Source organism: Macrotis lagotis, chromosome 3 (assembly GCF_037893015.1).
Source record: "Macrotis lagotis isolate mMagLag1 chromosome 3, bilby.v1.9.chrom.fasta, whole genome shotgun sequence".
In the NCBI taxonomy this organism is placed as follows: domain Eukaryota; kingdom Metazoa; phylum Chordata; class Mammalia; order Peramelemorphia; family Peramelidae; genus Macrotis; species Macrotis lagotis.
Genome location: NC_133660.1, coordinates 126,807,702 through 126,835,577, shown reverse-complemented (window position 1 = coordinate 126,835,577; position 27,876 = coordinate 126,807,702). Strand labels below are relative to the sequence as shown.

The 27,876-nt window shown below is 35.8% G+C and overlaps 1 protein-coding gene across 13 annotated transcripts in view; it reads right to left on the bottom strand.

The window, feature by feature from the left end:
* INPP4B (inositol polyphosphate-4-phosphatase type II B) overlaps window positions 1–27,876 on the bottom strand; it is a 981,822-nt gene that overhangs the window by 750,694 nt on the left and 203,252 nt on the right. For 2 of the 13 annotated variants that reach the window (XM_074229243.1, XM_074229244.1), the window contains exon 3: window positions 24,582–24,751. The exons of the other annotated variants lie outside the window; for them this stretch is intronic. The gene's annotated coding sequence lies outside the window, so the exon portion shown is untranslated. The remainder of the gene's footprint in view (window positions 1–24,581; window positions 24,752–27,876) is intronic. 13 annotated transcript variants of the gene reach the window in all.

Here is a 27,876-nt window from a genome sequence, read left to right as displayed (position 1 = left end):
ATCATGTCACCCCTGTTCTCAGAACCCTGCTTAGTTTTAGACTTCTATTCCTTTCAAATTTTATTTTACAGAAATCTATATTATATTCCAGTCAAACTGAACTTCACTATCCCCTATAAACATACCCTCTTTCAACAGATTATTTCCAATCTATCCTTGATGTAACTTGTTCAGATCGAATTGTTTTCTTTTCATCACCCCTATTAAATAAGCAGTGTCTTTTATCTTTTTTTAATCCTCATTTCTTAGCACAGTATCTGCTATATAGTAGGAACTTGCTGTATTTCCCTATATATATGATGCACCTTGATTTGGAGGCCTGAAATTTGAAAAAAAAATGTATTACATTAAAGTTTTATTCAGCATGAAATTCATACACCTCCTTGTCACTGTCAAAACACCCAATCATTAGTTCATCCTCATCTGTGTTTGCTAATGAATCCCTGTCTTAGGAGAGGCTCTCACAGCTCTCCTACCTGTGCTCTGGTCTGTGGTTGACCACAAACACTCCCTGGGCATGTCTGGTGTATGGACCTATGCTTAGTCCATTATGTTTCATGAACCTGAAGTGCCAATCCTGTCCTCCTTTGAAATCAGTCACTTCTTTTTCATCAGCAATTCTTCATGCCTCCTGCTGAACCATCTTTGTGGACTCTTGAATTCCAATGGGCTTTTGCTCTTCAATCCACATCTTCAGTTCCCTCTATAGATCAGGCCATTTGGCTGACTTGCCTCTCATGGCCTTCTTCTGTCATCGTCTTTTCAGTTGGGTTTTTTCCTCCCATAGCCAGTCTTGGATTGTTTTCTCAGCTGGAGGAGAATCAAACTAACTCAGCAGCATGATTTCCATTCACGTTTGCAAACTGGATCGCTTGTAACTTGAATTCAGCACAGTGAGAAAAATCTTTTCTCAGCCATTTTGGGTAGAACATGGAAAACGTATCCCAATATATACTGGTCAAATGCAAAGCAATGAGCGCAAAAACAACAAAGGCAAAAAAGTGGGAAATGCAAGTTAAAAAAAAATCTACAACCACTGTATAAGATGCTCCCAGATTTTAGACTCCCCAATTTTTTGATAAAAAGTGCAGCTTATACATTGGAAAATACACTAATAAATGTTCAATGACTGACAAACATATTGAATCACTCAACTTCTATAACTTTGTTCACACTATTTTCTTTTTACTCAATTTTACTGGTTGAAATTTTGCCTATATTTTAATTTAATGAAATTCAATTAAAAATTCAATTAATGATGCCTTCTGCATAAAAATTTTTTTATGATCTCTTCTCCAATTTTCTGCTTATCTGAAGGAACTTGGAACTGAGACTGTGCTCTGTAGGGAATGAGTTAAACTATGAAGCCCTCCTTCCACAGAGACTAAGATGAAACAAGAAAGAGGTATGGGGATTATGCCTTCTATGTATTGGGGAGCAAATTTATTTATTTGTGATTATATTACTTGAAGTAATTATTTTTGTGTAAAAGCTAATCTCACTGTTAGTGACTATTTACTGTTAGGTTGCAGAGGATCACTCTTTACAATTATGTGAACAATACTGGTGTGGGGCTAAAACCATTTGCAGAAAACCTAGGCAGCCCTCAGTCTTCTTAGGGGTACTTGAGAACCCTAAGGATAGAGTGGAAATATAAATTACCTGACCTATAGGTAGTTCAGAGTGAAAATATAAATTACTGACCTGTAGTGAAGTCCAGTGAAGTCTATCTTGATATTTTCCTGGACTTCATGACCTCCAGAAATTCATCAGCAACTTCATCCAGAAGTCATTTGACTTAGACTTATCCCAAAACTTCATCTGCATTCCTCCCTCCCTCACCTCCCTTCCTGAGACTTTTTCCCATCTGGTTGCCAAACTTCATCATGCTCCCTGGTTAGGTAACTTTGTCTTATGTTCAGCTTTGTATCTCCAGCACTTAGCACAATTGTAATGCATTTAACTCTGAATCCATGTCTAGGATTGAGATGCCATGATTGGTAGATGAGTCAATGAGTGCAAAATCATCTAACCCACTCCATCAGACCAGGTTTCACACCCTATCCTCCCCTTTATCCATGAAGGAACTTGGGTCAATCCAGTTATCTAGTCATATCATGTTTTTCTGGAACTAATCTCCATCTTTCCCACCTCTTGTTTGGGGAATGATAATCAAATCAATGCTCCCATTGCTTCTGGAAAGAGCATGACAAAGATTATGACTTCACTTGCCATCCCTTTTACTTACTCTGGTCAAAAGCTCCCTTCCCAGGGGCTAGCACTACTTCCTAATATGCATCCTCCCTTCTTATTAGATTCAAACTCTTTCAAGATAGTCTCACTTTTGTATTTGAATCTCCAATGCCAGTGCCTGATATATGATAGGTAATTAATAAGGGCTTTTTAATTGCTCACCCATTCATTCGTTGTTCATTATGAAGATTCCCCAAATCAGACCTTGGAGATTTTTAACAGTTTCAAACACTTTTAAACAGCATCTAAAAAGTAGGTGTATAGTGAAAGTAATCTTTAGTATGGGGACTCAGAAAACCTGTGTTTAAATTTAATAGCTACATCACCTTGCAAAGTCACTTCAGTACTCTCAATTTCTCCATCTGGAAAATGGGACACTTTTATTACCTATCTCAAAGGGGTTATTCAAATGAAATATATATACATACATATATATATATATATATTTGTATTTGTAAAGCTTAAATGTTAATAGAAAGTGTTTTTTTTTTACAACTTAGGAATTCTGGGGGGAGGAGAGGATGGGGTTGTTTGCATACTATTTTATCTTCTTACTAAACTAGATGAGGATAGCATCCACCTATTTTATGATGGATACATCTTCCCTAGCATTCTACATTTCACAAAGATTTGATGCTTTTTGAAGTTGCTCAAGTTGAACATTAAGTACATTAAGACTCAGCCTTCCAACAAAATTAATGGAGTGACTGGCCTAATGCCTTAGGAGGAATTGGGCAGGGGGTAGGAACAATACTAGGAGCTAGGGTTTTGATGATCCTGTGAGTAGAAGCATTTGTAAGGGTATCAAAGCCTGTCTATACTTTGGGGAAAGGGAATAAGGAAAACTGGGCATGGAGTCAGGAAAACCTGAGTTCAAATTTGACCTCAGAAGCTTATTAGTTGTGTCACTGAAAATCTATTTACCTCAATTATACTATGGGAAATGATAATGGCAACTACTTCCCAGGGTTGTTGTTGTTGTTGCCTATAGTAGACATTCTTTAAATGGCTGGACTGCTTTGTTAAAATTCCAGAGACTCAATTGGCTTTGACACATGTCTGAGGGTCTTCTCTATGAGGCCAATTTCCATGAATGTGGCCCAGAAAATAGAGTGTGCCTATTTTTGTCCTCCACCTATATATTATTTGCTTGGGACCTCTCACTTGACTAAGGGCAGGCCTTCTGGTATTAAGCACATGATGACAGATCTTTCCTAAGACAGTCTGTTTGACAAACCACTTCTCTTAGGCTCTGACTTATCTACTTAGGGGATAGCTTGAGAAGTTTGAGCTAGTAGGGAGTAAGAATGAAAAGATGGAAGAGAAAAAGAGACTGAATGAATGCAACAAAATACAATTACATAGTCTCTTCACATAATCTAGCCAAGATAGTTAGTCCCCTACCCTTTCAACATAGATACAATTTCCATGCACCCCAATCTTTGATCCTTATTACTGTAACCAAATTTCATCTTATAAAAATAATTAGGGCAAAATAACCTATCAGTTATTTTATGGAACTGCAGACCTCCTGTGTACTTATATATGATATATCATATCATATATGTGGGTCTGACCCTAGAAACCTTAGAGACTTAGATAATCTAATACTATGATTCTCCTACCCAAGACAAAGACCTTAACCAAAAGTACCTAGATCTCAGTGAAAAAGAAAATAATTCCAGACACAGGAACTGTGTAATGAATTGCCAGGAGAAATAAAGGACAATATCCTCAGGAGTTCAAATCCTAGTTCTGCTCCTTACTAGCTATACAACCTTGACCAATTCAATTTGCCTTTCTCAATTTTAGTTTACTTAGTTATAAATTAAGGAGGTAAGAGACCTCAAAAAAAGCAGATGACCTCTAAATTTTCTCTTAACCCTATATCCTTTGTAATCAGGTTGAAGTTTGAAAGTCATAAGAACACTTTAGTTCATACACACTTAATTTGGGCAAATCAGTTTAAAAAACTGACAATTGCATTTCAATATAATTTGTTGCTTTTATGCTTTCTATTGTATCACTATTCTGTGAAGTGTTCCAAGGCTAATATACTAAAATGCCAAAAGGATCCATGACCAAAAAAATAAAATTTTAAGAATCCTTGCTATAAACCCAAACAAAGCTATTTATGGTTCTACCTATTTCCAACTGATTTATTCTTCCATAGTAGTTCTTTAGAGTTCAGATAGCTTTGTGTCACTAGATACAATCATCTGACAAAAGGAATGTTCTTTACTTCTTATTCCTTCAGTGTAGGGGAGCAGGGAGAAAAGCAAGAGAATGACTTGGAGGATGGTTTCTTTTCCTTTGTCTCTAAAAAATAACCCAGTCTTCATTCAAGTTATTTTTTTCTCCTTAAACTAAACCCATCTGGCAGAGGCAGTCAATTTCACAGAGTCCCAGTATGACATAATGGATTGGGCTCTGAATGTAGAGTCAAGAAGGTCTGGGCTTGTATCCCACTTCAGATACTAACTGTGTGATCCTGGGCAAGTGACTTTACCCTTCTTGGCCTTTTGGCCTTAGTTCTTCTTTGAAAAATGAGGAGATTGAAATCCATGTGCTCTCAGGTGCCTCTGAGCTCTAGATTTATGATCTGCTGTCAGATAACTTAAGAAAGTCACATTTCCATTTCTAAAGTCTTGGCTTACTTATCAGGACTTTGCTACATAGATTCCTTTTCAAAAATCAGATCTGAAGGTTTGTTTGGGATTTCTTTTTCCTTTTTGAGGGAAGTGGTGAAAGAGCATACCATTTAAGAGGAATAAGTGCTCTAAGAATCTTCAAAGAATCAGTGAAGGTAGAAAACATAAGACATTTTTCTTAAACATCTTCCTGTCTATTCTTGATATCCTAAAAGAATAAACGAGAAATATTTTCTCTCTTCTGCTAAAAACAATAGCTCTCTTTGGCATTAATTATACATCCTCACACACAAATAAAACCCCTCTTCCAATGAATATAAATGGTTGTGAACCCACTGAAGCAATATTTTTTTTAAAAAAACCTGAAGCAATATTTTTTTTAAAAAAACCTAAAATTTCTCAAAAATGGAATATTAACAGAGGCATCATTGTGGGGAACTCTTTTGAACAGTTATTTTGACCAGTTCAACTCATGATGCTGCCAAGGTTCTAACACTGTGTGGGTTCCTTGAGATTTATGGAATTTAAAATTTTAAAGTGATCTAAGAGTAGACCTTATTTATAACCCTCACCCCCATTTAACATGTAAGGAATTGGAAATTCAAAGAATATTAAAGTAAGTTTGCTCAAGGTTACATGGCTAGTTTGAAGCAGGTTGCAATATCCTGATTTCTTGCTGAGATTAATTTTTATTATATTATGCTGTTCCTATTGGTAGTGGTCCCAATTCCTAAGGATTCCAGAGGAGTCAGGGTTATTACTAAAGTACTGATTATTATTACTGAACTGGACATGAAACAGATTCCAAGTGTATGAAACAGAAACTTAAAGTCCAAAGTAAGGTTTCAGAAAGCTTTTGGAATATAGTGAAATAGTCATAGTATATGCCCTAAGGGTCTATCCTATCATCCATCCAAAATGTTGAACAGGCTTGCCATATTCTGCATTGCCAAGTCTGACCCCATTGTTTATACCCACAATTCTTACATTTCCTATCTCTTCTGGTATCTTATCTCATGAATCATAATTCCCTATTCTTTATCTTCAGTTTCCCCTTGGCCTGCAAGCATTTTGCTAGATAATATCCAAATGTTCTATCAATACTTCTAGGATAACCATATTCATTATCTTTATCTCCCAAATATCTCCCTTCTACGAACTTCTCTAAAGTTGCTGGTGATACCACTATTATCACAATTACCAGAGCTTGAAATCTTTAACTCTACTTTTCTCTCATTCCACATATATAAATTGATATATACAGACTGTCTAGTCTACACTGCAAACTTTCTTATAAATATATCTCCTCTCTATTCACTCAATCATCAGCCAAGTTCATGTCCTCATTACCTCTCAATCATCCACCTAATTGGTCCCTGGGAATCTATTCTCAACTCTCTCTAATCCTTCTGCCACAGACCTACAAAATAATATTCTTAAAATATGAGACTGGTTACCCCTTCAACAACTTCTATCATCCTGTATAGAGAGTAAAAGAGAAACTGATTCATCTGGCAATGGAGTCTCAACTCCACTGTATTTTTAAATCTTTTTTTTTTCACTCTAATTCTCTTCCAGCTTCTATATCCCAGCCAAATTAGACTACAAAATGTCACCCAATTTCATCTTACCCTCTCCACCTCCACATATCCTACTTCACTGGTTGCAGTAAAATGTTTTGAAGGTGGGGCAGTAGGTGGGATGGAGCAAGTGAGTCGGATGGAAGGTGCCTAGAACCCTTGTAAGCATTATAAGAAGATCAGTTTCCCTCTTCCCCAGCTCACTGCTTCCCACCGCCATCCAAGTGAGGAATCCCAATGGATAAAGGAGATCTCCATTTCCATTACCACCAACACCAAATGCCAACCAACTGCTACAGTTAGTTATATCAGTACAAAAGCCTAGCAATGACTCCTCTACTTGCTCTACTTGCAAACTCTCCACTATAACCAGGAAATTAGGAAATTAGATCTTTCAAAACTGCCTTTATAAATAAAGGCAGAACTCATCTGGAGTTTAAACTGTTGAAGACCCAGAAAAGAAAATTCCTACCAGCAAGATCCTTGGCACCACTAAATATTTCAAAATCAGATAGAGGTAGGGTTTTATTAATGGCAATGACGTTAAAATGTATTACCATTTGCCTTATTGCTATATCTGCCTTTTCAAGTGAATGCACAGCTGAAACCTGCTATCTCTCAATTAGAATGTGAGTTCCTTGAGAACAGAGGCTGTCTTATTTTACATTCACAGACTTTAGCATAATCCTTTGCATTTAGTAGGCACTTAATAGTTTTCATGCATTCAATCATTCATGAAATTCAAACAAACAATTCCTCTTTACATGATCAACCTATCTATCTCCACATTCCTACCTACTAAAACCTCCTTTATATCCCAGAGCAAATACATAGAGAAAATTTGGTTTTGTAATTAGACTACTGTATTGAAATCAGAAATATCTGGGTTAAAATCTTGCCTTAGAGAATTACAGGTTGTACAACCTCAGACAGCTTATTGTAGTAAACTTTCTGTATCTCAGTTTTCTCATCTTTAAAATGAGGATAACAATAATAAGATCTTTCCCTTACAGAGCTATTCTGGAGATCAAATGAGATAATGTATGTAAAATGCTAAACAAACCTTAAAGTCCTCTATAAATACTCTTCTTTTATGCTTTCCCTGATTTCTCTAGCTGAAAGTGATCTTTCCCCTTCTCAAATCTTTTTTTAAACCATATATTATCTATATTCCTACTTTGTTATCATAATCTACCTTGTAGAATTAATTGTGCCCATGTCTCTTATTCCTGAAACTTGATTTCATGATCCCTAGAGTTTGAGTTAGTTTTTATGTTTACTTTAGATAATATTTTGCACATTAATAGGTATATAATAAATATGCTTAACTTCTATTCAAAAATATTTATTAAATTTCTATTATTGACCAGATAGTTTTCTAGAGATGCAAAGAAAAAAGTTAAAGAATTCATGCTCAAAGGGCTCACATTCTTTTTTTTTTTTTGCAAGGCAATGGGGTTAAGTGGCTTGCCCAAAGCCACATAGCTAGGTAATTATTAAGTGCCTGATCTGGATTTGAACTCAGGTCCTCCTGAATCCAGGGCTGGTGTTCTATCCACTGCACCACCTCAAAAGGCTCATATTCTAATGGGAAGATATGACACAGACACAGACAAGTATAAAGTCAGAACTGATTGGGACAAAGGGTTTATCCCCAAAATCTGCGATTAATCAAAAAGACAGCCCAAAAACTGTTCCCTTGTAATATTTTAGAAGAAATAAAAACATTTTCAGTAGGAAATTGAGAGGATAAAATTAGGGAAGGCTCAACAAAAGAGGTAGCATATAAGCAAAATCTTGAAAGAAGAGAAGAATTCTGTGGAGGAAGTTGATTCCATTCATGGGGGTAGGTAACTTTCACAAAAGCATGAGTTTAAAAAAGATATAGAGAATATTGAGTAGTTCAATCAGGCTTTTAAGGGTAACAGTTTCACATGACTCAAAAAAGTAGATTGAAGTCAGATGATTTCACTGCCTGCCTAAAGAGTGTTTATTTTATTTTAGGTGAAGTCAAGAGCCTCTAAAGTCATTTGAATAATTGAGTAGTATGGTCAAAATTATGCTTTAAGAAGATTATTTCGTAACTATTTAGGGAATGAATTTTAAAGGGAAAAGATTGGTAGCAAGGAGTTGGATGAGAAACAACCAGACAGTGAACATGTGAATGGAAAGCTGAAGAATGTGAAAGATTTTGTGGAAGTTATGTCAACTGGTTACAAATGGGGGTTGGGAGGAGTGAGTGAGAGGGAAAGTGAAATATGACTCTAAGGTTCAAAACTGCAACAGAGGATGGTGAAGCCAGCAACAGAAATAGAAATACTTAGAGATCAGTTGTGTTTCAATAGAAAGAAGCTAAATTCAATCTAGAACACTGAGATATCCAACAGTAGTGATGCAAGGTTGGAATTCAGGAGGAGAATTATGGCTTGGTTTTTGGATATGAATTTTTATATAGAAGTATTAATCAAACTCATGGAAAATAATGGGTTCATCAGGGATACGAGTAAAAGGAAAGAAAAGAAGATGGTTTCCTATAGAGCCTTAGAAGATTCTCAAGTTTAGGAAAATGGAAAATTGTTGTGAACCAGTCAAAATGGTCAATGATACCATTGAGACTAGTGGAAGGAAAAGAAAAGAAAAATATTTCAGAAGCTAGCTATGAAAGAATTCTTAAAGATAATTTCATAGATTTGGTATTTATCAAGTACCAAAAGGTTTTCAGTAAAAAAAATGACAAGGACAAGAAAAAGACAATCAGAATCAGTAATTAAGAAATATTTGATAACTTTAGAGAAAGCAAGTTCAATAGTTATGGGGTCAGAAGACAGCTAGCAACATCAGCAAAAGGTAAAAGTGAAGTCAAGAGAAGTAAGGACAGAGAAAAGGTAGTAGGATTTAGTCATTAATAACATTTTGACATTCAAAAAATAGTTTGAATAGAGTGGTATGATCAGGAGTCATCTTGCAAGCACTTTAGGAATGAGTGGGTTATGAGGAGGTGAGCCAATGAAACTGAGGTGAAAAAGAAGAGATGTAAGATGATCATCTGAGGGCAAGTATGTGTGTGTGTGTGTGTGTGTGTGTGTGTGTGTGTGTGTGTGTGTGTGTGTACGAAGACTAGGACAGATATAATCATGTTTGCAAACAGAAAGAGAGCTCAGGGAAAGGGAAAGGGAGAGCAAAATGTGGGATGGGGAAGAGAGAAGGATACTAATTTTGAAAAAGATAAGAGGGGATAGGATCAAAGATATGAATTGTAGGAACCATTCATTCAGACACTAAATAAAAGGAAAATCAGTAAAGGTTTAACTAAGCCTTGAGTTGTGGAGTAGAGAAAAGAAAACTCAAAATAGATGATCTTCCCTATAAAGTAAAAACTTAGAGAAAGTACTATTAGAAACAAGATGATATGGCTTTGGGGGTTAGAGGAGAATCTCAGAAGATGAATTAGGCCATGCATTTATTACCTTGATCCCATTCCCTCATTTCTTTCAGAAACTGTCTCCATTTAACTCCTCTCATGTTTTACTCTTCCTAAATCTGTTCATTTTCACTGTGAACTCCAGCTCCTCTATCCATCCCTATCCTTGCAATCCTTCATCTGTCATTTGACTTCATTTTCTCTCCTTTTGGAGTTTGGACTATATTCTGTCTCACTCTTCACTACCCGTTTTGGGGGTTTCTTGGCAAAGTTATAAAGTGTGTTGCCATGTCCTTTTCTAACTCCTTGTTCAGAGGAGAAAGTAGAGACAAAAAAAGTGTTACATGATTTACCCAGGGTCACACAACTACCAAATTTCTGAGGTCATATTTGAACTCAAGTCTTCTTGACTCCATGCTTATCACTGCACCACTTAGCTGCCCCTTTGTCTCTATAGTTAACCAGTCCTTCACTCTTGAATCTTTTGTACATTCCCTCTTTCCCCTGCCTTGTCTTTATGCCATTCATGTTTGACCTTTGAAGAAACATCACAATGAATATAATATAGTTATCTGAAATAGGATGCGATGGAAAGAAAAACTATGAGCCAAGTGTGAATTCATTAAGAAAAAAAGGAAAGTGATTTGGATGCTGTAGATGATAGGCAGGAAGGTCTGTAAGTATAGAGAAAAACTATATTGAATCTCCAGTATGTTGAGAAGCATGAAAGAAGGAGTGGTAAGCATTACTGAGGGGAAACTGAAAATTCAATCATAGATAAATGAAAGAATTTCCATATAATAGTGAGGGCCTTTCTGAAGTTAACTGACATGAATCTGTGGCAGACCTAGTGCCGGCTCTACTGAGTGTTTTTTTCTATCATGTTCAATGACTCAGAAGAAAGATAATAAGAGAATTAGAGAGAAGAGTGTTCCAGAGCTGAGGCCTTCAGGTCAGGAATGACAGAAAGACAAGGAAGGAGCCTTGGGAAGGGTAGAAAGAGATGTGCTATCTTGAAGATAAAGTAAAATTTCTGTGAGAATCAGAAGATAAAAAAAGCATGAGAAGGGGCTGGAATAGGAGTTTTTGTTTAAAAAAATGGAAAAATAATTCCAGAAAGCAGTTGGAAGAAGAAGAAGACAGTAGGAAATAGGGACTAGAGAGAGTAGGAGGATTGAGCTAGAGAGGGATAAGAGTATGGTTGGTGTTCTAACTACTTTACCACCTAACTTCAACCAATTTTTTTATTGAATTTCTTAATAAACAATTTCAATGTTACTTTAAAATTCATGTTGTTGTTATGATGTTTCATCAAAGGTTATAAACTTTAAAGAATAGAAATTTCTCTAGATTTCACCACTGGAAGCACATCTTGGGCAAAGATTGCTTCATTTTTATGCTTTGGACCCATACATCTAGTCCAGGACCAATATATAAGTGATTAATAAATGCTTACTAAATTGAATTGAATCTAGGACAGCTTCCTCTTTTTATAAAGAATGCACAAAGGAGAGAAGTGACTTCTGCAAGTGTCTTACATATTGTTATATATACAATAAATTGGATGGAATTGACCAGGATGATAACAAAAGCAGCAGATTCACAACTGCCAGTCCCACTTCTACAAGAACACCTTGCTTCTGATGCCAATCAAGGTCCTTTGAAAACTGCAGTTTATAGGTACAAAGAACTCAGAAAAATCATATGACTTGCCTTTTGCATTCCTCTTACTTAATAAATACTTCTTTCAGTCTGGCTTCAGCCTTTAAACATCTTTTTTTTTAAATGCTATCATACAGATATGGAAGAAAGAATGGAAAACTGCCAGCCAGCAGTTCATTTTACTTTCCTTCTTAGAAATCCTTGGCTAGAGAGATATTTTAAAGTAGCTTGTGCTGGTAATTTCAGGGCAGCAGAGTTAAGGGCATGGTTCCATTGTCTGTACTTAAGATGACAGTTTTGGCTGATGCCCTTATTCAAATAAACTGCCCATTCTAAGCTTGTGATTTACAGCAGCCCTCCCTGTTCCTATCTCAAGGAGCAAAGATCCGTGTGAAGAATCTCAATTATCTATTGGTTATTCTCTCTCTCTCTCTCTCTCTCTCCACACACATACACACACACACACACACACACACACACACACCACACAAGGGAGCACATGCTGGGTCAGCAATGGAAAATGAATGAAAATCTCCATGAACCCCTGCCATTATTCTCCAATAAACCCTGCCACTTACTTAAACACCACATGCTGCAGCAAAAGTCGGGAGAGAGCTTTGATTTGTAAAAATACATTTCTAGGATATTTCTAATGTAGATATCACAAGCTCTTAATTCACCAAGTTGACGGAATTCCACATACTGATACATTTCATGTCCTAATTAGTATTGACTATATCATCCTAGGGTTTCTGATGATGCCCTGCCAATTTCCTTTTGAAAGTTAGGTTTTTCAAATGAAGATAGAGAATTTAATTAAAACTTTTATCTCTGGAATGTTTTATGATGATGTTCTAAGACTAAGTGTATGTGAGGGCCCAGTATAATCTTACTTTAGGTCTCTGAAGAAGGCCATAAAAAGTCCCTGAGGTAGCTGAAAGAATCACACAATGAAAGATAATGAAGTCTTCCCCACACTGTCTACTGAAATAATTTCTTTCTTGAATCCCTTTGGTATTTACAATGTCCCTTGTCCCTGTCTCCCTAACTCTTTTGTCACTTCCTCAAATCTGTGTTGAGAGGAAAGCAAAGGAAATAGCTACTTATTCATCAATGAAACAAGTAAGAAAACCCATGATAAGCATCTGACATTACCCAAAAGGAAACAGCTGGGTGGGAGACAGATTGGTGTTACTCTAGAAGAAAGTTCTCTGGGTTTGCACTAAGTAGGAGGACCTTTGATCAAATCCTGACTCTCACACTTGCTACCTACCCCTTAACTTCTCACCTACTCTATAAAATGAAAAGATAATCTCTAAAGTCAACTCTGCTGTTAAATAGCTAACAAGTGGTTATCCAAAATTCATAACATATTTTTAAACTTAAGAATTATTGATATTTCCTTCACCACTTTCTTAAGTACAGATGATGAACAAAAACCATAAAGTAAACCATCATTTGTAACATTAACTGATTTCTGAGGTGTAAATGTTCACAATGAAAATTTAACATCCTAGTTACCAATAGGACCTGGATCCAGTACACTCTTGCTAAGGTCCTCTCCAGATGTAAATATATGATGTTATGAAGGGACTACCACTTCACCTGCCTATTTATGGTCTTCTCTGATGCATTCATATTGTACATAAACATCTTAGACTTCTATCCTGAGAGAACGTGTTTTCTGAAATGGGAATTAAATAGGCATATATATATATATACACACACATACACACACATATATACATATGTATACAAATATATATATATACACACATACACACACACACACACACACACACACACACACACACACATATATATATATATATATATATATATATATATATATATATATATATATATATACATATTTATGTGAAATGTTAGGTTATCCCATCTTAGTATCCCAGTCCATCCACCCTTTGGTTACTTTCTCATAATCTTCTTGAAAACAAAAAGTATTTACAATTTGTAGGTATAGTAATGTTTCATCCTAGGGAAAAAATCACTTTCTTTTATGCTTAATGAGTTATATTTTCAGAGATTCTATTTACTTCCAATCTAGGGATCTATTTTGTTGGTCCTTTGGGAAGTGATCTATCCAGTTCTATTTAATCCCATCCCTAATCATAAAGTAGAAGCAGCAAGATGATTTAGTGGATAGAACACTTGGCCTAGATTCAGGAAGACCTGCATTCAAATATTTCCACAAATACTTACTAGCTATGTGACCCTGGGAAAGACACTTAATCTCTGTCTAATCTGCTGGAGAAGAAAATTATATATACATACATATATATATATATATATATATATATATATATATATATATGGAGAGAGAGAGAGAGAGAGAGAGAGAGGGTATACATATATATGTGTATATGTATATATACATTATTTATTTATTTATTTTGAACTACATGCCAAGAGAGTTTTCAACATTCAGTATTTTGAAAAATTTTGAACTCCATGCTTTTCTTTTTCTCACCCTTCCCTCCCCTCTCTCTTTGGCAGCAAGTAATATGATACAGGTCATACTTGTATGAGCATGTAAAACATATTTATATATATTAGTAGTGTTGTGAAAGAAGAATCAGAACAAAAGGGGGAAAAAACCACGAGTGGGAACAAAAAACATGTAGCTTAAAACAAATTTGAAAAGTGGAAAATGGCACATTTTTGTCTGCATTCAAACTTCATAGTTTTCTCTGAAGATGGATGGTATTTTCCATCACAATTTCTTTGATCATTGTACTGCTGAGGAGAGCTAAATCCATCATAGTTGATCATTACACAATGTTGCTGTTAATGTGAATAATATTCTCTTGGTTCTGCTAACTTTACTCACATCAGTCCATTTAAACCTTTCCAGGCCCTTCTGAAGTCTCCCATTCATGACTTCTAACAGAACAATAGTCTTCCATCATATTCTTATATTACAATTTCTCAGCTATTCCCCAAATGATGAGCATTCCCTCAAATTCGAAGTCTTTGCCACTAGAAAAAGAGCCACAATAAAAATGTTTGTACATGTGGTCCTTTCCCCCTTTTTGTAAACCTTTTTGGGATACAGACCCAGTAGTGATATTACAGAGTCAAATGGTATGCATAGTTTTATTTTCCTTTCAACATAGTTCCAAATTGCTTTTCAGAATGTCTGGATCAGTTCACAATTCCACCAACAGAGCATTAATGTTCCTGTTTTCCCACATCCTTCCAACGCTGATCAATGAAGTGATTCCTTAGAATTATTTTAATTTAAATTTCTATATTCAATGATGATTTTGAGCATTTTTTTCATGTGACTGTAGATAGCTTTAATTTCTTCTTCTATAAACCTCTTATTCATAACCTTTGAGCATTTATCAACTGGGAAATGGCTTGTACTTTTATAAATTTGTCTTACTTTTCTATATATTTTACAAATGCTTCCTTTACCAGAAACACTAGCTATTAAAAATAGTTTCCCAGTTTTCTGCATTCCTTTTAATCTTGGTTGCATTGGATATATTTATTGAAAAACTTTTTAATGTGATCATAATTATCAATTTTGCATTTTATAAAGTTCACTTCCTTTCTTTGGTCATAAACTCCTCTTCTTTCTTCATAGATCTGACAGATAAACTATTCTTTGTTCTCCTAACTGGCTTATAGTATCAACCTTATATAGATCATCCTGTATTCATTTTTTTTTTTTAGTTTTTGCAAGGCAAATGGGGTTAAGTGGCTTGCCCAAGGCCACACATCTAGGTAATTATTAAGTGTCTGAGACCGGATTTGAACCCAGGTACTCCTGACTTCAAGGCCGGTGCTTTATCCACTAAACCACCTAGCTGCCCCTTCATCCTGTATTCATTTTGACCTTTTCTTGGTTTTAGGGTATAAGATGTTGGTCTATGCCTCATTTATGCCATACTGTTTTCCAGTTTCCCCAACATTTTTTTTTTTTGGTCAAATAGTGAATTCTTAACCCAGAAGTTAGAGTCTTAGGTTTATCAAGTAGTTGATTATTATAGATGTTTTCATCTGTTTTTTTGGTACCTAATCTATTCCACTGATCCACCACTCTATTTCATAGGCAGTATCAGACAATTTTGGTGACTACTGCTTTATAATATAATTTTAGATCTGGTACAGCTAGGTTACTTTCCTTTGCAGTTTTTCAATAATTCCCTTAATAGTTGACTTAATGTTCCTCCAGATGAATTTTGCTACTAATTTTTCTAACTCTATAAAATAACTTTTTTGGCAGTTTTATCGATATGGCACTGAATAAGTAATTTAATTTAGATAGAATTGTCACTTTTGTTAGTTCAGTCTACCCATGAGCAATCGACATTTTCCCAGTAATTTAGATCTGATTTTATCTGTGTCAAAAGTGTTTTGTAATTTGTTTTCATACAGTTTCTGATTTTGTCTTGGCAGGTAGACTCCCAAGTACTTTATGTTGTCTACAGTTCCTTTAAATGGAATTTTTCTTTCTATTGCTTGATGCTATATGCTTCATTAGTAATATATAGAAATGTTGATGAATTATAAGGGTTTATTCTATATCCTAAAACTTTGCTAAAGTTGTTAATTTGTTTCAAGTATGCTTTTACTTATTTTCTAGGATTCTCAATCATATCATCTGAAAAGATTCCTTCAATTCCTTTTTCTTATCTTACTGCTAAAGCTAACATCTCTAATAAAATATAGAATAGTAAAGGTGATGATGAACATCTTTGTTTCACTCTGATCTTATTTGGATTGCTTCTATCTTGATGATGTTTCATGATGGTTTTAGATAGATACTGCTTATCATTTTAAGGAAAAATTCCATTTATTTTTCAAAGAAATAGGTACTACATTTTGTCAAACTTTTTTTCTGAGAGGCAGAGCCAAGATGACAAAGTAAAAGGAAGGATTCCCATGTGTTCTCCCCCAAACTACTCCAAATATCTTTAAATAATGACTCTAACCAAATTCTAAAGTGGTTATGGGTGTAGTGGCTTGTAGGCAGAAACTACAAAAAGACAGTAAAACACTTTTCCAACCTAAGACAACTTGGAAGATCCATGGGAAGGGTTTGTTATGCTGGGGTAAGAAGGGGTCTGCAGTATGGCAGTTGGTGGCACAGTAGATTTGATTACTGGACCTTAACCCCACTGCCTTTCAAACCCCACCCCCCCCAAAAAAAAAGAAAAGAAAAAGAAAAAGAAAAGAAAAGGACTACAGTGCAGCACAGGTCACACTGGAGCTAACCGGCTTAACCATCCAGGAAAAAGACCTCAGGGCACCTGGGCTCCTTGGGGTGCCTAGGTCCATGGCAGCGGTGGCAGTTTCCAGACTTCTCAGCCAAGGGATTGCCAAGGACAACTAGGAAGGTTAGCAAGAAAACTCTGCTGCACCAGAGTGAGAAAGGAGCCCAGTCCATCACAGATCCAGCTCCAAGGAACCAGGAGCAGACCTAGGGAGCCACACAGCAGTTACTTCCAGAGTGCTCACTCCACAGATAGTAAGGGGATCAGGGTAAATTACAGAGATCTTTTTGCTATCACTGAGGCAAGACTGTTGCATCACCCTTTAATCAGATCCAGGTCACAGTCTGGGGTCCCATTCTCAGGAGAAGAAACAGAGGCACAAAAGAGCTTACTGCCTAGCCTCATGATTCCAGAGCAGAGAGTTGTGCTTGTGGTCACTCACAGAGTAGAGGACAGGCCAGGAAAGCAGTCATAGCCTCTCATAAGATGCTGGAGGAATTGAAAACTTGCAGAAACCTGGTGGGTGATCCTGAAAATAGCTGCAAATACTCTCAAAGGAATGAGAGAATCTGTTCTTCACTCTGGGAGCAGAGCCCCAACTTAACAAAGAGTCAAAATCATCACAGGCTGGGGAAATGAGTAAACAACAGAAGATAAAAAAATCTGACCATAGACAATTACTTTGGTAATTGTGGAAGATCAAAATACACACTTGGAACATAACAAAGTTAAGGATTCTGAGCTCAAAGCTTCTAAGAAAAATATGAATTGATCTCGGGCTATAGAAAAGCTTAAAAAAGATTTTAAAAATCAAGTAAGGGAGGTAGAGGAAAAATTGGGAAGAGAAATGAGAGTGATGCAGATAAATCATGAAAATCAAGTCAGCAGCTTGGTGAAGGAGACAGGTTTGAGGGAAATATAGCTAGCAATATCAACTGTGAAAAAAAAGTTGGAGCAATTTCTCTGATGGACTTCTGATAAAAATGCTATCAATCCCAAAGACAAAGCTAATAATATCAGAATACAGACTGAAGCATACTTCCCCCCCCCCACCCATGGTTCTCTTTCTTTGGGGGGGGGAGGTTATGATTATTTTTACAACATGACTTATTTTTATAACATGACACTTTTTTTTAATTTAAGGTAATGGGGTTAAGTGACTTGCCCAAGGTCACATAGCTAGGCAATTATTAAGTGTCTGAGACCAGATGTGAACTCAGGTACTCCTGACTCCAAGGCCAGTGCTCTATCCACTGAGCCACCTAGCTGCCCCACAACATGACACATTTTTAAACTACATCAAGTAACTTACTTTCTTAATGGGGGGTGTAGGGTGGGATGAAGGGAGAGAATTTGGAACTTGAGGTTTTTGAAGTAAATGTAGAAGCTTGTTTTTATACATAACTGGGGGGGGAGGATTTAAAATAGGGTATGGGATACAGGAATCAGGGTGCTATGGTTTCCATAGAGACTGAGAGTCATTTGGGGATATGTGCTTTATTTGGGGTCACCAAGGTGAGTTTTGGAGTTATTTGGAGTCTCTATGGAGTTTAGGAATGGATACTTTCAACAAGGTTCATCTTGGCAAGAGTGAAGCCTAGGTCCGGACTCAGGATTCTAGTCTTTTGTTTTAATTTTTTGGATTTTAAATTTTGGGTCAGTTAGGGATTAAGTCCCTTGCTCTCAAAAATCATGGATGATTGATTAGATTGTCATCTCTGGACAATGAGGGAACAGAGTTTGCTAACTCTACATCATGCTTGGAGAGTTTCTAGCTAATGTTTCTAACAACACATCATGAGGAGGGTCTCTAGTGTGAAAGAAAGGGGAATATTATACAGGCTGGGGGGATGTGGGGGATTCTTTTTTTGGAATTGGGATAGTAGCCCAGTCTTCAGTAACTGCTTCCTTTTTTTTTTTTTAGGTTTTTGTAAGGCAAATGGGGTTAAGTGGCTTGCCCAAGGCCACACAGCTAGGTAATTATTAAGTGTCTGAGACAGGATTTGAACCCAGGTACTCCTGACTCCAGGGCCAGTGCTTTATCCACTACACCACCTAGCCGCCCCTAGACTGCTTCCTTTTGAAGAGGAACATTGTAGGCACACAGAAAAGTCAGTGGTGGCTTCTTAGCTGGTGGTCATCAAAATCTTTTATGCCAAATAGTGAACTCTACCAGTTACAGTTTAAGGCTAGATAGAGGTTTTCTCTCATGGATTGTTATTGGCAAAAAAAAAAAAAAAGGTTACCAGCTCAAACATTAAAAAAAAATGTCAGCATCTATTGAGATAATCAGATAGTTTCTTTCAGTTTGTTGATATTGTCAGTTATGCTGATAATTTTCTGAATATTGACTCAACCCTGAATTCCTCATATAAATCCTACCTGACTAGAAGTATTATCCTAGTGATAATTTGCTATAATCTCTTTGCTAAAGCTTGATTCAAAATTTTTACATCAATATTCATCAAGGAAATTGGTCTATAAATTTCTCTCTGTTTTGACTTTCCCTGGTATCAGCACCAAATTGGTATTGTAAAAGGAATTTGACAGAATTCCTTCTTTATCTATATTTGTTTTCAAATAGTTTATATCATATAGGAATTAATTGTTCTTCAAATGTTTGATAGAATTATTTAGAAAATTTAGACTTTTTTCTTAGGGAGTTCATTGATGGCTTATTCAATTTCTTTTTTTTTTTTTGGAAATAGGTCTATTTAAGTATTTTATTTCCTTTTCTGTTAATTTGGGATATTTAATTTTTTTGTAAAGCATGCATGCATTTATTGGCCTAAAGTTGGGCAAAATAGCCCTGAATTATTATTTTAATCCCCCCCCCACTGGTGGTGAATGCACTCTTTTCATTTTTTGATACTGACAATTTGATTTTCTTCTTTCCTTTTTAAAAATTATATTAAGCAAATTTTTATATTTTAATTGGTTTTTGAATAAAAACCAACTCAGTTTTGTTAGCTCTTACTTTTAACTTTGTTAACTTTTCGTTTTGATTTTCAGATTTTTCTAATTTCATACGTAATGAGAGATTTTTAATTTTTTCTTTTTCAAGATTTTTTATTTGAATGTCCAGCAATTCATTGGAATCTTCTCTATATTTGTTCATATAAGCATTTAGAGATAAAAAAAATTTCCCTTAATAATGCTGTGGCTGAATCCCACAATTTTTCGTATGTTGTCTCATTGCCATTGCCTTTGATGAATTTTTTTTTTAGGTTTTTGCAAGGGAATGGGGTTAAGTGGCTTGCCCAAGGCCACACAGCTAGGTAATTGTTAAGTGTCTGAGGTCGGATTTGAACTCAGGTACTCCTGACTCCAGGGCCGGTGTGCCACTTAGCTGCTCTGATGAAATTTTTGGTTACATGATTTGCTGTTTAATCCACTCATTCTTTAAAATTAGGTTTCCAATTAATCTTTAGTCTATCTTTCCATGACTTTTATTACATGTGATTTTTATTTCATCAAGATCTAGAAAGGGTTAAATAAAAAATAAAATAAAATAATAAAAAAATCTAGAAAGGGTGCTTTTAATATTTCTGCCTTTCTGTATTTAGTTGTGAGATTTTTAAGCCATAATACATTGTCAATTTTTGTGTAGGCATCATGTACTGCTGAGAAAGTCATATTCCTTAAATCGTCATTCATTTTTTCTCTAGAGGTCTATTATATCTAAGTTTTCTAAAATCCTATTCACCTCCTTACTATCTTCTTGTTTATTTTGTTGTTTGATTTACCTAATTCTGAGAGAGAGCAGTTTAGCTCCCCAACTAGTATAGTTTTGATGTCTTCCTGTAACACCTTTAGTTTCTCCTCTAAGAATTTGGATGCTTTACCATTTGATAAATATATGTTAACTATTAATATTACTTCATTGTCTACAATACCTTTCAGGAATATGTAGTTTCCTTACTTATCCTTTTTAATGACATCCATTTTTCCTTTTGTTTTGCCTAAGATAAGCTTTTTTCACCCAATTGAATCATAATATTTTGCTTCAACTTTTTTCCTTTACTCTGTGTTTATCTCTGCTTCACATGTGTTTCCTGTAAACAATATATTGTAGGATTCTAGTTTTTAATCCATTCTTCTATCTGCTTCTGTTTTATGGGAGATTACATCCCATTCACATTCAGTTATGATTACTAACTCCGTATTGCTCTCCATCCTATCTTCCCTCTATTTATACTTCTGTCCCCTTTCACCCTATTCCTCCTCATTATTGTTTTGCTTCTAATCACTGCCTCCCTCGATCTACCCTCCCTTCTATCAACCCCTCTCCCATTTCTTTTCCCTTTCCTTTCCTACTTTTACCCTTCTTTCTGCTTTCCCTTCTATCAGTCCCTGCTTCTCTAATCTCCCATTCCTCTCCTTATACCATGATAGATAATTTTTCTTCCTTCCTTCCTTCCTTCCTTCCTTCCTTCCTTCTTTTTTTCTTTTTCTTTTTTTTTTAGAATTTTGCAAGACAAATGGAGTTAAGTGGCTTTCCCAAGGCCACACAACTAGGTAATTATTAAGTGTTTGAGGCCAGATTTGAACTCAGGTACTCCTGACTCCAGGGCCAGTGCTCTATCCACTTCGCCACCTAGCCATCCCCATGAGATAAATTTCTAAACTGAATTGTAGAGTTATTCCCTCTCTGAGCTAAATCCAATGACAGTAAAATTCAAGCAATTCTCACCCTTTCTCTTTCTTCCCTCTAATGTAATAGGTCTTTTGCACATCTTCTTTCTGTCTCTCCCTTTTCCCCATTCCAGCACAATCTATTTTTAAATGTTTTAATTGTTTTATATCATCCCATAAAAATCAACTTATGCCTATAACTTCAGTCTAAGTATATTCCCTCTCATTGAGATACAATTCTCAATAGTTATAAGTATTATTCTCCCATGTACGACGTAGCCAGTTTAATCTTATTCAATATTACTTTTTCTTTTCCTCTGTTTATGATTTCTTTTAGGTTTTTGCAAGGCAAACGGGGTTAAGTGGCTTACCCAAGGCTACACAGCTAGGTAATTATTAAGTGTCTGAGACCGGATTTGAACCCAGGTACTCCTGACTCCAAGGCCAGTGCTTTATCCACTATGCCACCTAGCCGCCCTTCTGTTTATGATTTTAAGTGAAATTTGAGTCTCATGTTTTAAAATAGTATTTCCTGTACAGCTCTCATCTTTTCTTCAGGAAAATTTGAAAGTCACCTATTTCATTTAATGTCCTTTTTTTCCTGAAAGGGTAAACTCAGTTTTCCTGGGTAGTTGATTCTTGGCCACAATCCAAATTCCTTTGTACTCCAGAATATCATATTCCAGGCCCATCAATCCTTTAAAGTTGATGCTGCCAAGTCCTGGGTAATACTGATTGTGGCTCCTTGGTATTTGTTTCTTTCTGACCTGATAATTCTAGAATTTGCTAAGAATATTCCTTGGGGTTTTCATTTTGGGTTTCCTTTCCCAAAGGGTGATGGTGATTGGTGGATACTTTCAATGACAATTTTACTTTTAGTTCTAGACCATTGGGGTGATTTTCCTTGAGGATTTGTTGAAAGATGTTGTCCAGGTTCTTTTTTGATCATAGTTTTCACAAGGTCCAATAATTCTTAAATGATCTCTCCTGGATCTATTTTCTAGGTCAGTTATTTTTTCGATGAGGCATTATACATTTTCTTCTATTTTTGATTGATTTTTTTGCTTGAATGATTTTGCTTGAATGATTCTTGGTGTCTCCTATAATCATTGGCATCCAGTTACTCAATTCTACTTTTCAAGGAATTGTTCTCTTCAGTTAGCTTTTTTTTTTTTATTTTTCAAGACAATGGGGTTAGTGGCTTGCCCAAGGCCACATGGCTAGGTAATTATTAAGTGTCTGAGATTGGATTTGAACCCAAGTACTCCTGACTCCAAGGCCGGTGCTCTATCCTCTGGGCCACCTAGCCTCCCTATCAGTTAGCTTTTGCAACTCCTTTTCTTTTTGGACAGTTTTTTTTCATTTGCCTAATTCTATTTTTGAAGTTGTTGTTTTATTTTTCCAGTTGCTCAATTCTCTTTTTTTAAGATTTCCTTTCTTTTTCATTTGCTCAATTTTATTTTTTAATGATTTATTTTCTTTATCCAATTTCCCAATTGTATTTTAAAGTTACTTTCTTCAGTCAATTTTTGTGCTTCCTTTTGCTAGATGTTGAAATTCTCTTGCATTTCTTTTCCCAATTTTTTTTACTTGATTTTTAAAATCCTTTTGAGTTCTTCCAAGGACTGAATATCAATTCATATCCCCCTCTGGAGTTTTACATGTCATACTTCTTCTGCCATTGTCTAAGATAGTGTTATGATTTTCCATATCTCCACAATTATTTTCTATCATCATGGTTTTTTTTTGACTTTTCTTAATCATTTTGAGTTCTGCTCTTAGATTACAGAGGCATTGTCCAAAGCTTCTTGTATTAGGGAAGTAGCCGGCTCCCAGAACTTCCTTGTTTGGAATGCTAGTAGCTTACTCTCTGGGTTGGAGCAGTCTAGTAGGATCAAGCTGATTGCAGAAGGAGTTTGGGGTACCTGTATTGGAGCCCTCCTAACTGGCCTGCTGGGCTGGGCCCAAGCGGCCCCATTCACAGATCTCTGCTCTGACTCCTCAACTTCCTTCCTATCCAGCTCTCTGCTCCCTGCACTGAGCTCAGTTTTGGTTCACACTCCCTTTCTACTCTAGCAAGACAGATCGTTTCTCAAGTCCTTTCCAGATATCTTAAGCTGGAAAATGATCCACTCTGTTCTTTTGTGAGTTCTGTTGCTCCAGAATCCATTTAAAGGCTTGACCAATGTTTCTAAGGGAAACCTGGGAGAGTTTAGGGAAGTTTGTGGCTTCTCTGCGTCATCTGTATTCCTCTATGCCTCTACCCCCCCCACTATGTATTCTTAATAATGACATTTAAGTGATGCTCTTAGATCTGCAAATAGACATTATCTCATTAGATCTTAACAAAAAACCCTTCCTGGTTAGGTATTATATCATACCCATTTAACAGATAAGGAAAATGAGACTGAGAAAGAAAAAGTGTCTTTGCTGAGGATGGAGCATTATAATCTACTAGTTATTCTGTGAGTTTGCATTGAGTTTCAAGTCCAGTATTTTATCAACTAGAGTAAACTGCCTTTATTAAGTCATTTTCTTCTGAGAATCCATTTCTTTACCTATAAAAGCAGTGGGTTGTATTAAACTCTTAAAGTCCCCTTCATGCATATCTATAAAATTAATATCTGAGACCTGATTACTAGAGGAGATGGTTCTAAATAAGAACATAATTTAAGATCTACTTAAATAATCCCTAGATATTGGGCACATCAATTCACAATTTCAAAAAGTTTACTTTTTACGATCTAAAACATGTTTAACCCTATAGGAATCACTATGACTAGATCCAGGAACTGAAGACACTATGTCCATCAAAGGAGCGTACAAACTTAAGAGAAGAATTTGGGATATCATCAAGAAGAAAATGACAAAAGGAAAAAATATTTTAAAGTCTCTGACTCAACTAAGTATTAAATATAATTGCTGGCACAAGCTACTTCAGTCAATCTCCTCCTCATCTCAAAACTGATCATTACCTTTAGTTATTCTCTCCTTCCCTCTTCAATCTATTTCCTGTCAAGAACACATTCACCTGCAGCTTGGATGCTATCTCTTTCAGTGACCTTGCTGCATAAACCTTACACATTCATTCTTACACCTGCAATTTGGTCCTTCAACCAGTGGATTCACTCACAGTTTTCAGTCCCTTCTCCAGCCTTCCCTGTCATTTCTTGACACCTCCCATTAGATGTAAATTATAATATTGTACTCTTGGTGGACAATCTTCCTTCACATGCATCTTGAAGTAAGACTCATCCTCTAAAATAGCCAACCCCAAATGTATTTGTAGACATGGAGGATGACCTGGTAAGGGAAGGAAAGTATGATAGTCTATCATATCCACAAAAAGAATCAGAAGAAAGGACAAAATCCACTTTATTCCAAACTTCTTAAGTTTTGTTTTACTGGCTAATGCTAAGTCATGGGCTGCAAAGATTCAGACCTTGTTTAAATATGGCTAAGATTAAAAGGACATCATATGAAATATCCAGTGGCTAATGGTAAGCCACAAGGGCTGTTTTCCCTTTTTTCCTAATTCCTGCCTGTTAGATGGTAAAGTTATATTTGGAGAATGGATGTCAAGTTCTAACAGTGTGGGCTGAGGAACAGCTAGAAAGAAAAGGAAAACAGAAGAACTATGACTGATAACAAAGCAAAAGGAAAGAGGCACTTAAATATGAGCCTAAGAATGATTAATGGCATTGTGTAAGTTACTTTTGCTTTGAATTAGAGGCAGAGGTTTGGTTAGGAAAGGTAAATTGACTAATGCAGGTCAGTTAGATAAGGGCCCTTCAAGCATAGGAGAAAGAGGGACAGATAGTTTGAAAGATAAATATGTAAGCATACAGCTCTTGCTTCTCAAAAAAATATTTATTTATCACTCTATTTACCTTCACCTGATTCATATGATTGATATATTCAAGCATAGTGGGAGTTTACTTTAGATTTGTGTGTACAACTCTTCTTTTCAACCTCATAATAAAATACATGGTCTCTAACACCTAAGACTATTATTGTCTGGATACTGCAGAACTTCTGGAGGTATTATGAATACAGCTTCATTTTCTCCCACAAGACAAAAGAGGGGCACCAAAGCATGGAAATCAAAGACAACTGCTTGTGTACCTGTATTATTCATGGTTATGCAGTTCAGATGTCATTTAATAAGGCTGGTTAGTTGTATTCTCTGTGTTCTCTGTTCTATAACATCTCACAGTTAGGAAGGACTAAGAAAGGACATCTTGAACAGACATAACTGAGGGACATTTGAGGAAGAGTAAGAAAAAAGTACTAAAAATGTCATAGGAATAGGAAGAGAAAAGAATTGGTTTAAGACATAAAACATTATTTGTTCATATACTAGGGCTGAGTTAGGCTATGAGTGGCCAGTAGACCCATTTCCCATAACTTTTAGTGGGACAATTCCAGGTTTGCTCTAAGTTGTTTCTTGACTTCTGAAGGTGATGACATTGGAGGATTCAGAAAGTAGTTTATCTTATATCAAGAATTTTAAAGTCACTGTCCTTGCTATTTTATGAACAGAAGTAGTTAATCGTCTGTAAGTGGCTCTCTGTCACATCCCAGAAACAATCATCAGGCACATGGCACATTTTGCAATTAGCCTCCATCTCATCCATATATGACTAACTGCATAATCCACATCACAGAGGTAGTAAACAGTATCATCCATCACTTCTATATAGAATCATAATAGTATGTGTTGGAAATTTTAATACCTAAGAATTCATTTTAATTGTTCTATGAAGATGGGATGTTATGTCTTCTTCAAAAGACTCAGATTCCCTTTATGTAGAAAGAAGTTCTAATCTGATCCATAGTTTGTATGACTAATTTTCTTCTTTTTTTAAAATCACAATCTTCTCAATCACTAACCTTTTTAATACTTTTCTGATTCCTCTCAGACATCTTGGAATATTTTTTCTTATTGATGTCTTTTCTGGACTATTGCCTTATGTACTGTCTAAAAACCTTTCTTCTCTAATAAGTCAGATCATACTTTCACTTTTTTTTCTCCTTAAGAAGATACCTAGGTGGTAAAGTGGCTATTGTAATGACTTTAGAATCAAGAACACCCAAGTTCAAATTTGACATCAGAACTAGCTGAGTGACTCTGGACCTCTCTCTGCCTTATCTCCCTATGGTGTTGGGAGGCTCAAATAAGACAATTTTTGAAAAGTTTTTCATAAATCTTAATATATCATATAAATGAAAACTATAATTATTACCCTTTTTCACAAAAGGTAATACTTCTATCACTTGCATTTATAAAAGATATGAGAAGCATGAAACTGTACTCTAGAAACATACTCCTTGACAATTAGAATGAGTCAGAGAGACATTAATGAGGGGAAAAAGTATTAAAATAAAACTAAAAGAATGAAAATGTATAGGATACCCTAAGATATCTCATCTATAAAACAAGTAACCAATAAAACAAATAAAAGAGAAATAATTTAAGAATGAATGAGCTACCTGAAAGTTCTGACCATTCAAACTTGGTAACTGACCCAGCTTGGTCAGCTAAGTGGTACAGTTGATACAGTACCTGACCTAAAGTCAGGAAGACTCATCTACTTGAGTTCAAATCCAGCATCAGATTTTTAATTGCTGTGAGACCTGAGCAAGTCACTAAATTCTATTTATCTCAGTTTCCTCTTAGGTCAAATGAACCATCTGACAAACCACTCCAGCATTTTTACCAAAACCCCAAATGGGATCACAAGGCATCAAACACAAGTGAAACGAATGAACAAAAACTGACTCAGGAAGACAAACATAGCATGTAACAATAGCAATTTACTTGGATTGTTCTAATAATCTAGTAATTGTTCTAGATATCCTTATGCCTTAGTTGTAAATGTCTACTATGTTTCCTTGTGTCTCACACTGGGAATATTCTTAGTCTTTGCCTGGCTTCAAAGGGCAGAACTAGGAATAATGAATCAGAATTGCAAAAGATGCAAATTCAAGTTTAATACAAGGCAAAACAACAATTGAAGGGATTTCAAAGTGGTTCTAGTGAAGACTTATCTACCAACTTCATAGCTTTCTACTTTTTAAGCAAGTGCCAGATTAGTTTGACAGATATTCTATTGTTTTTCCAAATCTCAAACTGGATTAGCTCTGGGGAGGGGAGCATCTGGGGTTTATTGGTCTAGTGCTTGAAACCTCAGTTAGGACTAGAAATTCAATAAATCTAACCTTTCAGGGTTGACTTAATTACGTTTGACTAAATATAGCCCGTGAATGATGTTATAAATATCCAAATGACCCTTCGGATAAAAAGGGTCCCTACCTCTAAATTAGATAGTCTCTGAGGGTCTTGCCAACTCTGAGATTCTGTGATTTGAAATTGGGGAGACAATCTGAGTCTCAGTTTCCCTTACCTGTAAGATGAGGAAATTATC